Raw genomic sequence first — 11,988 nt, forward strand, 5'->3', positions numbered from 1 at the left:
GGCCGGGCCGGGTGGCCGGCGCGGGCTCCGGGCGTGCAACGAAGAGTTCGCGTGCCCCGAGCTGGAGGCGCTGTTCCGCACCTACACGTTGAGGCTGGAGCAGGCGGCAACGCTAAAGGCGCTGGCGGTGCTCAGCCTGCTGGCGGGCGCGCTGGCGCTAGCAGAGCTGCTGGGCGGCCCCGGCCCCGCGCCCGACCTGGCCAAGGGCTCGCACCCGGTGCACTGCGTCCTTTTCCTCTCGCTGTTCGTGGTCACCAACGTCAAGTACCTGCAGGTGCCCCAGCTGCAGCAGATCGGCAAGCTCACGCTGTTCTTCAGCCTCACCTTTGCGCTGCTCTGCTGTCCTTTTACGCTGGGCGGCCCCACCAGTGCTCACGCTGCGGGGCCGGCGGCTGCCCAACAGGGCGTCTGGCAGCTCCTTTTGGTCACTTTCGTGTCATATGCCCTGCTGCCCGTGCCCAGCCTGCTGGCCATCGGCTTTGGGCTCGTGGTGGCCGCATCTCACTTGCTGGTCACCGCCACCTTCGTCCCCGCCAAGCGCTCATGTCTCTGGAGGACGGTAAGTGCCGCCGGCGCCACTATTGCGGTCTCAGGCACACCTGCTGGGGCGGGACCAGGATTGGGGCGCGCTTCTTTCTATTGGGCGGGTAGGGAAGCTGAGACCCCAGATGGGGGGCGCGTTCAAGGTCACTTAGCGAGTTTGAAAGCAGGCGGGGCTGACACCCAGGGCCCAGACTCTTTCCATAGTTACAGTCCACAAAGCGTTCCTGGGTGTCTAGTGTGGCGACTGGGAAACCGGCATGGACAAGGGAAAGATCTGCCCAAGGTCATGCAACTGATGAGGGGCCAATCTGACTCTTTCGCTGAGTCCAAATTCCCACCCTCTGTGAACCCCTCCTCCAAATATCCACCCTCTGTGAAGCCCAGAGGAGGGACGAGTTCCAGGCAAGGGCTGTAGCACGCCCGTGGTGCGCCGAACAGGACAGAGGGCTACTCTCTGGCGCGTCTAGAGTGCTTGCAGGGCTCGCAGGACTACTCTCCAGGTCCTGCGAACCCGGGAGTCTGGGGGGGAACTTTGACCCCCCCCTCCAGTCGCTCTCGATGCCGGGTGATGAACTCCCCTCAAGCCCAGACGGAGTGGGGTTTGGCCAAGGTCACACGCAGCGCTCAGTCCCTACCGTCTCCACTCTGGGGCCCTCCTAGCCCCAGCTCCGCAGAGCCCTGAACTTTGTGGCAGTGTCTTTCTGGCAGGCCGGCGAGATGGTGGCGAGGATGCCGCCCAGGATGCCGGCCGTCCTCCCGTGGGCTCCTCCCGGGGGCTCCTGAGACTGCCCTCCTCCCCCACTGGAAACGGACGTCTTTGCCCCGAGGGCTTTCAGAGCTTTCTCTGCGTGGGCGTGGGCAGGTGGCGGCCTGCAACTTCATCCCTCCGTGGGCTTGGAACGCCCTTGAGGGAGGGATTTTGTTTCTACCTCTGGCTTTGGTTTAGTCAAAGGGAGGTGCTTGCCTGCTGGGTCCAGAGGGTGGGGTTGGGGAGCCAATCTAAGGAGAGAAAGCAGAGGCTGAGACTAGGGGTAAGGAGACGCTGGACACTGTGAGCTTAGGTACCAACACCTGGGTGTGTGGGGGTGAGGAGTCAGCCAGCCAGGAGAACTGCAGGGACAACAAGGCCAACACTCACGTACTCAGGGACAGCACAGGCCCGAGGGGGTAGGACACAGAGCCTGACATAGGGGTCACAGAGCTTGACCTGACTCCCTCCCCAGAGGGAGACCAGCCTGTGCTCAGAGTCATGGGGGAGTACATGGAGGGAAACTGAGGGGAACTGGCAAAGGAAGTGAGGAGGAAGGGGGAGAAATAAGTGATGATGATCAGAGACAGAGGCCAACAGAGGTAAAGAGTGTGTGCCAGGGAAGGGGAGGGCCAGGGCCTCCGGAGTGTCTCCTCTGTTACCTTGGGTGGGCAGTGCTTCGATCTTGCCTGACCTGTTTCAGGGCACCCAGTGCTACCCTATTCCTCCCTGACCCTCTCATCTGTTGGTGTTTAGCCTGGGCCATGTGCTGGCCCCCACAGCCAGACCGTCCCAGCAAGGATGATCTCACTGTGGAGCTGGACCGGAGGCCCGGGTGCTGTCAGCACAGGGTGGGGAGGGGGCCAGAGTTCAGCTCTGGGCGGCCCAGGTGGGCTGGGGCCAGGATGTGCCCTGGTATACCAGGGAGTCACCTGGCAGAAGAAAAGACTTTATTATTTTCTTGCCTTTTTTAAGATAAAGAACTTTCTTATAGAGCCTCTAGTCATTGCTTTCAGAGAATTGAAGATTAAAAAAGAGAGACTGAGGCGAGAGTGCATAAAGGTGCTCTGGGCACAGAGACCTCTGTTCCCCTGAGGATAGGTGAGCCCCGGTTATTCTAGGGGAGCATACCTGCCCTGGGAGCATGGATTCTCAGGAAGCAGACATCTGGTTTCACTGCTATGAGCTGAGACTCCCTGGGTGTCTTAGTTACCTAGTGCTGCAGTAACATAAATACCACAAGTGGATGGCTTTAACAAATAGAAATCTATTTTCTCACAGTTTAGGAGGCTAGAAGTCAGAATTGAGGGCACTGGCTCTAGCGGAAGGCTTTCTGTCTCTGCTCTGAAGGAAGGCCCTTGTCTCTTCTGAGCTTCTTCTCTTGGGCAGTCTTCACGTGGCTTGGCATGCCTCCTTCCCCATCTCTGCTTCTCTTGCTTGCTTGTTTAATCTCTTATATCTCAGAAGAGATTGATTTTAGACACGCTCTACACTAATCCTGTCTCATTAATATATCAAAGAAAACTCATTCCCAAATGGGGTTATAACCACAGATATAGGGGTTAAGATTTACAACAAATATTTTTAGGGGACACAATTCAATCCATATGTCTGGGCAATGTTGACCTTTCCCTCCGAGTCTCTTTCCTCATCTACAGGCAGTCCCCAGATTACAAACGAGTTCCGTTCCTAAATCTGTCTTTAATCTGAATTTGTACATAAGTCAGGCAGTTAGGTACGGTGTATCTAATCTGCAGGAGCAGACTGGCAGTGCTTGGGGCATGCGGACTGTGGGGCCAACCCTTTCCAAGCTCCATGGTCAGCGATTGTATGGGGACTCTCTGCTTGCTGCTGTGGGCCTTGTCTGGGCATACCATGTTGTAGGGTCCTGCCACCCCTCATCAGCTGCCCAAGGACCCCCTGCAGCACCTGCCCACATGGGAGAAGCGTGGCCTGTCGTGGAAGCCTGAGGGCCTGAACACCAAGCCAGTTTCTTCCTGATATGCTTTATGGGAGTAGGTTTGTAACTATCGGTTGTACGTAAGTGGGACTTCATAACCTGGGGACTGCCTGTATTTAAAAAAAAAAAAAAACAGTTGCCATCGAGTTGACTCCCAATCCTGGTGATCCCATGTGTGTCAGAGTAGAACTGTGCTCCATAGGGTTTTCAGTGGCTGATTTTTTTGAAGTACATTTCCAGGCCTTTCTTTCGAGGTACCCACCCAGAGGTAGACTCAAACCTCCAACCTTTTGATTAGCAGCCAAGCGCATTAACCATTTGCCACTACCCAGGGACTTCCTCACCTATAAAGGGGCATCAGTAGCCCCTTACTGGTGAAGGTTAAAAATTTATATTGGAAAAGCACATACTGGGAATTTTCTGCCACTTCTAAGGCATTTGGTTTCTTTAGAATGTTTGTATTCAGTTCTGCATACTGATACCAGGGGTATGGGTATAGATAAATAGATTGGAATCAATGCAGAGAAACATACTGACAAGGACTAGATGATCTTCCGGGATTCTCCCTTCCATCTGGAAGGTTCTGGGAGTCTGTGAAATCTGTCCTTAATTAGCTCGGCACCTGGGAACTTGGGCGGTGTGTGGAGTATGGCACAGGCCTTTCGAAGCCACATGCATGTCCTGCTCCTCTCACTGCTTTCTGTCTCCTGCTCAGACCATGGGTGGGCGGGCGGGTGGTCTGTAGTGTGTAGTTACCTGCTCACAGGGCTGCTCCTTGCCCTAACTTTGGGCAGCGGGAGCCTGGTGTGTGGGGGTAAGTGGCTGCCTGAGTCTGTGCAGAGTGCCACTTCACTGAGCAGGATGTCCCTCACCCATCTGAGGGCTGCATGGGGTCCCTGCCCCTGTGCCTGGTGTGTGGGGTGAGTGGGTGCGTGAGTCTGTGCAGGGTGTGCCACCTCACTCACCAGGATGCCCCTCACCCATCTGAGGGCTGCACGGGGTCCCTGCTCCCATGCCTGGTATAAACACCAGGGACTAGTCAGCGCCTTCGTTTAGCTACTTCCAGGGTCAGATTGACTTACTGGGCAAAGGAACACCTCATCTCTCAGCCTTCTTGCCAGAATAGCTCTGAGGTGGTCTAGAGAAAGCTGGTGTTTTGGACTGAGACCTGAGGCCAAGTCTTGGCTCTGACATGGTCCCAGCCCCTTCACTCTCTTCCCAGAGGCCTCTGCTCCCTCCTCAGGGAGGCTCTGGGGGTTCCTCTGGTACTCGGGGCTCTGAGGATGCAGGCCCTGTGACCTGAGTGTCCTGGTCCTCCTTTGTAAAGCCAAGGTCAGCCTGGGATGCTGGCAGGGGAGGAGAGAATTCGGACAGCCGCGGTGCGTATCTGTACAGCTGAAATTGGTAAAGTAGTCCTCTGCTCATCCTGAAAGAGCGTTCTTTGATGCAGATCTCCTCCAGGGCAGGGAGGTCTTTGAGGAAACGGCCCAGCACAGAGGAGGTGCTCCAGAAATAGCAACTGAGTGATGGCTGGGACTGGGTTCCTTGCCTCCCCCAGCCCCTTGCTTTTGCTGTACCTAAAACTAAATGTAATGGTTGATTTGAATTTAATTGACCGACTGTCAGGAGGAATAGCATGGTGTTCAAGAAGGCAGAGCCAGGGTGGGCAAGAGGGCCCTTTGGGAGGTGAGTGCAGCGGCTTGGGAAGTGAGGGCTGCAGTGGAGGAGAGGGGAAAGGCAGGTGACACCCGAGTTCTGGCCTGGGCTCCCTGCTGATGTCATTTGCTGGCTTACAGAGGCTTGAGCGGGAGCAGGTGTGGGGAAGAGATGGTGAGCTGCTTGGGACACACTGACTATGATGTGATCCAGGCACCCAGGGCCAGCGGGACTCAGTGCATGGTTATCTCGGGACATGTGAGTCAACAGAAATGCCCTTCTGCAGTTTTAATTTCATCTAGGCTCTCCTCAGGAAATGTGAATTATCCTGAGGTAAAACACGAGTCGCCTATCAGGATAACAGACATGTGAGGCCCTGGGCTGACTTGATTGTTTTTGTGGCTGAGCCCATGTCCTAGGTGTGCACAGGTTGGTGGGAGCCCACCAATGGCCATGCTGTTATGTGTCCCTCCACTTCTGCAGCCCATGACTCCTGGGGTTGGGGCTGGGCAGGTCCCCTCTGCTGCCCCAGAGCCCAGCCAGCATCTGCATGTGGTTGGGGCTGGGGTATTTCTGGGGCACAGGCTGGGAGGGTAGCAGGGTGTGCTCCTTCTGCCATGGAGCAGGCTGTGCGAAGGCAGGAAGTGTCGCTTCCCTCCCCTGGTGGATGAGTGCCAATGCAGGTCATCCTGGTCTCCTTAGCTGGGGATTTGCCCCGTCAGCCCTCTCCATGTGAGACAGACCCAGGCTTAGCCTACCACCCGACCTCATCTCCCTGATTAATCTCATCTGCCTCTGGCTTTAAATCCCACCCCCAGCCCTGACTCTTCCCTTTAGCTTCCGACACTTATATCTGGGGACACCCTCCTTAATGCTTCCCAGTGGGCACCCCACAGTGTCCTGCACACAGCCCTCAGCTCCCTGCTTGGGGCCAATGATGCCCCCAGCTGGGCACCCCACAGCATCCTGCACACACAGCACTCAGCTCCCTGCTCAGGGCCCTTGATGCCTCCAGCTGGGCACCCCGCAGTGTTCTGCAGACACCACTGGGCTCCCTGCTCAGGGTCCTTGATGCCTCCAGCTGGGCGCCCCGCAGCGTCCTGCGTACACCACTGAGTTCCCTACTCAGGGCCCTCGATGCCTCCAGCTGGGGGACCCCACAGCATCCTGCACACAGCACTCAGCTCCCCACTCAGGGCCCTTGCTGCCTCCAGCTGGGGGACCCCACAGCATCCTGCACACAGCACTCAGCTCCCCACTCAGGGCCCTTGCTGCCTCCAGCTGGGGACCCCACAGCATCCTCCTGCACACAGCACTCAGCTCCCCACTCAGGGCCCTCGATGCCTCCAGCTGGGCGCCTTGCGGCGTCTTGCACGCACCACTCAGCTCTCCTCTGAACCAGCTCGTCCTGAGGCCTCCCAGCTCCGTGTGTGGTTTCCTCGTTCCCTTGGCCTATCTAAGGCCTCTGTTGCTTCATATCTAGTCTGCTCTCACTCTGAATAGTGCCCCAGAGCTCCACCTAGGGCACCAGACAGAGGCAGATAGTTTGTGTCATCAGCAGCATTTGAGGGCCAGGCATTTAGCTGAGGGCCTAGTGGGATCAAGACCCTCCCTGCCTCCAGGAAAGTACTGGTCCTGGGTGAGGCAGACACTGATCAGAAACCCACATGATAAATACAGCTGCAGCTGGTGTGCTTTGCCCTTTGAAAGTGCATGGCAGGGAACACGGCAAAACTAGAGGGTTCCAGGGGGCCTCCCTGAGGCTGGGAGGTTCCCGTGTTGATTGGAGGAGGTGGTGGGGGGGCTGCTGGGGCAGGGGAGCATCTGTGCCTGAGGCAGTCCACCGGTCAGCACAGGCCAGGGTGGTGGGAGCGCAGACGACAGGGGTCAGGGGAGGCTTGTGGTCTCATGGGCCATGGGGAGGATTTTGCCCTTTGAGAACAGTGAAAATGCCCTTGAAGGCTTTTCAGCAGAGCAGCAGCCCAATCAGGTTTCTGGTTAGGAAGGTCCCCGGGTGCCCAGTGGAGCAGGGACCTCAAGGAGGCAGTGTGGGTACATGGAGGCTGTGGCACAGGACCGTGGCCTCGGGGGCTCAGACCAGCACTGACCCTGCTGGGCTGAGGCCACCCCTGCAAGCTCTTGGGGAATGTCATCATTGAGAAATACCTGCTTGTCATTTTCCCCAGCTGCTCTCTGGGAACCAAAGCTGACACAATGTCCTTTCTGAAGGGCTCACAGAACTCCAGGGTGAGAAGGGCGGGAATGAGCTCCCAGGTGACAGGTGGTCTGAGCTGCATACTTACAGGTGCAGAGAGGTGTATGGATGAGCTCCTGGGTGACAGATGACCTGTGCTATGTACCTGCAGGTGTGGAGAGGGGTAGAGATGAGCTCCTGGTGATAGGTCACCCTCGCTGTGTACCTGTAGGTGCTGAGGGGGGTGGGGATGAGCCCCTGGTGACAGGTAACCTGCACTGTGTACCTGCAGGTGTGGAGGGGTCAGAGATGAGCTCCTGGGTGACAAGTAACCTGCACTGCATACCTTAGGTGCAGGAGGTGGAGGATGAGCTCCTGCAAGATGGGTAACCAGTGCTAGGTAACTACAGGTGCAGAGTGGGGTGGGGATGAGCTCCTGGGTGGCAGGTAGCCTGCACTGCATACCTGCAGGTGGGGAGAGGTGTATGGTTGAGCTCCTGGGTGACAGGTAACCTGCTCTGCATACCTACAGGTGTTGAGGGTGGGGGGATGAGCTCCTGGGTGACGGGTAACCAGCACTGGGTAACTGCAGGTGCAGAGTGGGGTGGGGATGAGCTCCTGGGTGGCAGGTAGCCTGCACTGCATACCTGCAGGTGGGGAGAGGTGTATGGTTGAGCTTCTGGGTGACAGGTAACCTGCTCTGCATACCTACAGGTGTTGAGGGTGGGGGGATGAGCTCCTGGGTGACAGGTAACCAGCACTGGGTAACTGCAGGTGCAGAGGGGAGTGGGGATGAGCTCCTGGGTGACAGGTAATGCTCTCTATGTACCTGCAGGTGCGGAGCCCAGGGGCCTTGGATGTGGAGCCTAGACACTCCATCAGAGGCGCGGTAGTCTCATGAGGGATGGAGCTCACAGCCCTGTACTGGCTATGAGGCAGGTGGCTTATCCCCTGCATCTCAGTTTCCTCACTGTAAATGGGTATAATAGTAAATCCCTGCTGTGGTGCTGTGAGGAGCAGGTGAGTGCTGTGTAAAGTGTGTGGATCAGGCGTGGCACAGCACATGGCCCCCGGCCGGCACTTGGCAGGGTAAGAGCTGTTGCTACTATGAGTTGTGGCCTGTAGCCTGGGGCTTCCTGGTGTCTCTTTCTCAGTGGATGGTCCCTCTGTTTCCTGAAGGCCCACATGAGTCTCTGGTCTTGGTGATGGCAGCCTGCAGGACGCAGTGGCCAGAGCCCTGCCCAGGCCCAGGTGGTGGAGCCCACAACGGAGTGTTCGCTAGATATTATCAATAATCACCTGCTGGTTGTGGCGCTGGGAGTGCTCTTAATTCTGTTTTCCCCTGAATGGCACAGCGCTTGTTCCTGGGAGCCGGCAGCCCAAGGAGCCTTGTCTGGGAGGAGGCTGCTGGCTCTTTGTCCTAGGGCGAAGACCTGAGGCAGACTTCCTCCTCGTGCTCACGGTACTGGGCTGGGCCCTCTCATCCAGGGTTCGTGAGTCCTAAGAGAATGGGGGGAGAGGAGGCCTGAAAGGGCCCAGGAGGGGGTTGGCAGGAAGGATACTGGGCAGTTCCCATGTGGCTCTGTGTGGCCCCTTGGGCCTGGCTCTGCTTCCCCAGGCTATAGGCCTGCGTTTTACCCCCAGGTGAGCTAGATTACTGAGGAGCCCACCCAGCACTGGGTAGCGATGCACCCCCAAAGCACTCACCTTTATTCATATGCATGGCTTTCTAGAGCAGAGGCAAGGTTACTGTCTCTGAAGGGCGTGAGGCTCAGGGAAGGGGAGTTGTGGGCAGAGATGACCCAGGACAGCGAGGCCACAGCTCCAGTGGCTCCAGCTCCCGAGCTGCTGCCTTGTGTCCTCGTGGGTGACTACCGCCCCTTAGAGCCTCCGGCCTGCCGGGAGAGGAGACAGGACTCCGCTTTGCCTGGACAGAGTTGGGGGTCAGGCACACCGCAGGGCTCACAGAGGCTGGCGGTGCGTGTCCTTGCAGAAGTGAGTGCAGGGAGTGAGTGACCACGGCGGGGCTCACGAGCTTACCATGGAGGGAATGGGGTCAGCCAAGTCTGCCCTTCCTCCGTCTTTCCAATAGGGGCATAGTTTGGACAAGACGGCTCATACCTGTCCAGGCTCAGTTCCTGTCTCCCTCCCACAAGGGCGGGGTTGGGGCCGTCCCCTGGAGTTGTGTATGGCCTCTTACAGCCCTGTGTCCTTCCTGCCCTCTCCACGGCCCCTCCCCACCCCCTTCTAGCCCCTCCTCTGCTCTCTTCCAGGCAGGCCTGGGCTCCTTTTCCCTAGTAGGACATGGCGGGCTGGGGTGGGGTGGGGGGTTCTGTGCATTATATGTGCTGAAGGGGTAGAAGAGTCCCTGCCTCTTCCCGCTTATCTCATTCCACAGGGCTTCCTTTTGCTGTCAGATATGCCAGCCCTCGGGAAGGGGGGGGGTGGTGTTAGAAGAAAACCCTTTCTCCCCCAGGATGCCCAGCAGGCGCCAGTGACAGGGCAAGGAGAATGGAAGCCCCAGTACCTCCCCAGCTCTTGGTGCTGAAGAAGGCACAGACCCTACAACAGGCCCTACTCCTCCTGGACGGGGAGGGTGGATGAGCCTCTCATCTCCAAGGCTGTGGTGTCTGCACATCTTCAGCGCAGGGCTGAGAAGAGCGCTGGACGCGTGAGAGCGTCTAGGGGGGCACTCGGAGCCTGGGTGCGGCCCTCAGGTGTGGAAGGCGTGTGCACATGTGTGCAAGTATGCGTGTTTGTGTGTGTGTTTGCCACATTCATGTGCGTGTGTGTGTGCATGTGCGGACGTGCCTGTGTGTGCCCGCACGTGTGTTGTTGACATCCAGAGGCCCGAATCCCATCCCAGACTGGAGGAGTCTGGAACTGTAGGCTTGGGCCTCCTGCTGTCCTTTCAGAATTCAGGCCTGGTGCCCAGCTCGGGCTGGCTCTGTGCCCTCTTAGAGCTCAAATCGGGCAGCCAGGACAGGGAGCACCACATGCACTCAGTGCAGGGTCGTCAGGCATGTCCGGTCTGGAGTGAGGGGCAAGTAGGGGTGGGCAGTGGCTGAGAGAGAGGTCAGGCCCATCTGGCTGAGTCCTCTCTGCAGGCCACCCAGCCCACAGGGATCCTACAGGCTGTGGGTGCAGAAGACCCAAGGATGTGGGGTGCAGGCAGACGGAGGCCACGGCCAGATGCCATCCGCCTGCTGGTGCTGACAAGGAGGGCCGCACGCCTCCCTCCCGAGTCTGCGTGGGTGCCGGGGAGCAAGTTGACTCCAGTGGGCATGTTCAGAATCTGAGTGTAGCTTTTTATTTCGATTCTGCAAATGCAGATCCTGTCTTTTATAATAGTCTGGTGCTTGAGAAGGCACTGATGTGCTGGTGATACCAGCTGGCCCAGCTGCCCTGACCTCTGTGAGCTGACGTGGTCACCCGAGGGTGTCACAGCATATGCTGCAAGCACAGGGCCCCCAGGCCCGCAGGAGTGCCACAGCCCTGGGTGGAGTGTGGTTGCATGCACAGCGACCTTGGCATGGTGCCAGAGTGCCCAAAGTTGGATCTCAGAGGTAACCAGATTTTGCACATTGGAAGACCACAATGGCCGTGTGACCACAAGCCTAGATGACAGGAGCTGGGTCAGCCCTGGCTGTGGTCCTCAGGCCGGCCCTTACCACCCTCTCTTCCTGACAGCTGGTCTGACTTCTGGACTTGTGCACAGTCTTCTGGGGCCCTTCCCTGGTGGCCATTCCTGTGCCATCTTGGGTGCCTCTCCTTCCCTTCCCCCACCTGCAGGGTCGAGACAGGGTGCCTGAACTCCAGGCCTGCAGCCAGGCCCAGCTTGTCGGTGCTAAGCGCTGCTGTGAGGCCTGTGCCCCCCTGTCCTTGGGATCTCTGGGGGCTCCTCGTCTCACCATGGGAGTACCTGTCATCTTCTTAGCCATGCAGAGGTGAAGTGGTTGTGATAATGCGAGGCAGTGGCTTTGCAGTAAGGTGCCTGGTGTCTCCTATGTGTGTGTCCCCTGGAAATTGTGGGATTACAGCAAGCATGAAGCATGGAGACCAGCCATGTCTGAGGGCCAGTTTGCTGGGGGCAGGGGAAAGTTGAGGGGACCAGGGTCTGTCAGTGTGTGCTGGGTCAGGGCAGTGTGCTCCCTCTGCTGTCTGCTGCTGCTGTTGGGGACATGGTGACAGCCTTCCTCCCCTGGTCACCACTGGGACATGACAGCCTTTTCGGGTGGTCACTGTCAAGGATGTGGTGACGAGCCTTCCTCACGTGGTCACCATTGGGGACATAATGATGAGTCTTCCTTCCTCAGTCACTGTCGGGGACGTGTTGACAAACCTTCCTTATGTGGTCGCAGTCAGGGACCTGGTGATGAGCCTTCCTCAGGTGGTCACAGTCGGGGACCTAGTGATAAGCCTTCCTCAGGTGGTCACAGTCGGGGACCTAGTGATAAGCCTTCCTCAGGTGGTCACAGTCGGGGACCTAGTGATAAGCCTTCCTCAGGAGGTCACAGTCGGGGACCTAGTGATAAGCCTTCCTCAGGTGGTCACAGTCGGGGACCTACTGATAAGCCTTCCTCAGGTGGTCATAGTTGGGGACCTGGTGATGAGCCTCCCTCAGGTGGTCACAGTCGGGGAGGTGGTGACGAGCCTTCCTCAGATAGTCGCAGTTGGGGACTTGGTGATGAACCTTCCTCAGGTGGTCACAACTGGGAAGGTAGTGATGAGTCTTCCTCATGTGGTCACTGTTGGGGACCTGGTGATGAGCCTTCCTCAGGTGGTCACAGATGGGGACCTAGTGATAAGCCTTCCTCAGGTGGTCACAGTCAGGGACTAGTGATAGTTCTTCCTCAGGTGATCACAGTCGGGGACCTAGTGATAAGC

General features: G+C 57.8%; 1 protein-coding gene across 1 annotated transcript in view; it reads left to right on the forward strand.

Annotated features, from left to right (window-relative positions):
* The first annotated feature begins 6 nt into the window (after nucleotides 1-6).
* Nucleotides 7-11,988, forward strand: part of ADCY1 (adenylate cyclase 1) — a 250,518-nt gene continuing 238,536 nt past the window's right edge. The window contains exon 1 of the mRNA XM_004386117.2: nucleotides 7-559. The gene's annotated coding sequence lies outside the window, so the exon portion shown is untranslated. The remainder of the gene's footprint in view (nucleotides 560-11,988) is intronic.

Source organism: Trichechus manatus, unplaced genomic scaffold (genome assembly GCF_000243295.1).
Source record: "Trichechus manatus latirostris isolate Lorelei unplaced genomic scaffold, TriManLat1.0 scaffold00155, whole genome shotgun sequence".
NCBI classification, from domain to species: domain Eukaryota; kingdom Metazoa; phylum Chordata; class Mammalia; order Sirenia; family Trichechidae; genus Trichechus; species Trichechus manatus.